The sequence below is a fragment of the Elaeis guineensis genome, chromosome 16 (genome assembly GCF_000442705.2).
Source record: "Elaeis guineensis isolate ETL-2024a chromosome 16, EG11, whole genome shotgun sequence".
Taxonomy (NCBI): Eukaryota; Viridiplantae; Streptophyta; class Magnoliopsida; order Arecales; family Arecaceae; genus Elaeis; species Elaeis guineensis.
In genome coordinates, this window is record NC_026008.2 from 44,446,696 (window position 1) to 44,448,829 (window position 2,134).

At 38.7% G+C, this 2,134-nt stretch overlaps 1 non-coding gene across 1 annotated transcript; it reads right to left on the reverse strand.

The window, feature by feature from the left end:
* Nucleotides 1–1,120: 1,120 nt before the first annotated feature.
* On the reverse strand, nucleotides 1,121–1,226 carry LOC140854466 (small nucleolar RNA R71). Its single transcript, XR_012137681.1, has one exon. It is a non-coding gene; the product is annotated as a small nucleolar RNA R71 (small nucleolar RNA).
* Nucleotides 1,227–2,134: the final 908 nt, after the last annotated feature.

The following is a 2,134-nucleotide window of genomic DNA, read 5'->3' on the forward strand; positions in this document are numbered from 1 at the left end:
AACTTGATTGGACACCTTGTTTCTTTGCATTGCATCTCCATAATTAATCTTAAGGGCAATAACCCATTAACCAGATAAGGTGGGGATTTGATCACCCTTCCTTGGCCCACAAATCACTCTCTTGCATTTGCATAACCTAGACCTTAATTTAAAATCAACTAGACGTCAGCCCTAGGAATTTCGAGCTCAATAGGATAAGAAAGCTCTAGAGTTGAACCGAGTGCGGATTGGTTAATTGCTCGGTGTGTAAGGCAAGTGGTTAAAGAAAGTGGTTTTCAATTGGTTCCGTTGACTGACCTGGCCAACTTAGTTGGTGTCTAAAGAAAGCAACGAGCAGGGAGCCTCCCACATCTTACGCTTACCTGATCGAGTCAGTTAGTCAGTCTTGAGCTTGGAGTGTTCAATCTTGAAAGTTAGGAGCTGTCTAGATCTAAGTTAACCGTAGGATAGAGAGTCTATGATTGTTTAAGTCGATTGTAATTAACATCTAAACATTAATTAATTTCTCTCTTTTTATAGATTTAAGATTCTTAGGTTCTTCTCTTTAGATTTTCTTCATTCTTTTCTCACTTTATTATAAAAATATATATTATAAAAAAAAAAAAAAAAATTTCTGTGTGTGCTCTACAGTATAATTGTAAGGTGTATGCTTGGCCGTAGATCGTTACGACCAGAAATCCAACCTTTTGATCCAGAAATAGAAAGAACCTTTAGAGCCAACAGACATAAAAAGATGGACCGAAATCAGGAGAATGATCCACCCAAGCAATTGAAGGAGTACTTTACTCCTTCCACATATACCTACTCTCTTTGTATTCAAGTACCTCCTGTGGAGGCCACTCAATATGAAATTAAGTCCAGTATAATCCAAATGTTACCTTCATTTTATGGACTTAGTAATGAGGACCCTTATAAACATCTTGAAGAATTTCTTGAGATATGCTCAACTGTCAAAATTCACAACTTCTCCGATGATGCTCTTAGGTTAAAATTATTCCCTTTTTCACTTAAGGACAAAGCCAAATACTGGCTACATACTTTGGATTCCATGACTATATCAACCTGGGACCAGCTGCATGGAGAGTTTCTCAAGAAATATTTTTTCATAAGAAAAACTAATCAAATAAGGAAAGCCATAACTAGTTTTTCTCAATTAGATGGAGAAATGTTTCATGAAACATGGGAGAGATTAAAAGACCTTATTAGAAAATGTCCCCACCATGCTGTACCCAAGTGGCAGTTAATCCAATATTTTTATGATGGGCTCTCTGAAAGACATCGACAAATGGTCGATGCATCATGCGGTGGGACATTTATGCTGAAAAGTGAGGATGAGGCATGGCAACTGTTTGAAATTTTAAGTAAAAATTCATTACATCATATGTCTGCCTCTATTAGAGATAAACCCATGTTAAACTCAAAAAGAGGTAGAATATATGAAGTAGGAAATGCCATAGATATCCATCAAAAGGTAGATGAACTGTCCCAAAAATTAGATCGTCTTCTAAACACTGGACAATCTCCGATTTCACCTAATCCAATCCAAGAAGTTTGTGCATTGTGTGCAAGTCCGAACCATTTTGTTAGTGAATGCCCAGCCGCACCCCAATTTCCTGAGTTTGTGCACGAGCAGATTCAGCAAGTCCAACAAGCTCGCAAACCAGGAAACGATCCATATTCGAACACTTATAACCCCGGCTGGAGAAACCATCCAAATTTTTTCTGGAGACCACAACCAGTGGTTGGTCCTGCCACACCTCGACCATAATATCAAGACCCAACATATAGGCATGGACCATACCAGCAATTTCAAAATGTTCCTCAACCATCTACTACTGGTCACAGTTCAGCTTTTGAGAAAAAAGTCCTGAAAGCACTAGAAAGATTAGAAGTCAACACTCATACCCTTAACTCCCACACACAATCCATTGCTAAGCTAGAGACCCAAATAGGTCAACTAGCAACTGCATTCAGTAGGAGGGAAGGAGGAAAATTACCTAGCCAACCAGAGAGCAACCCAAGAGGGCAATTTGTGATTGAGAGTTCTAATACCCCAGAAGCTTTTTCTGAACATGCCAAATCAATCATGACTCTGAGAAGTGGGAAGGTCATTGAACACACTAGTAAAACCAAT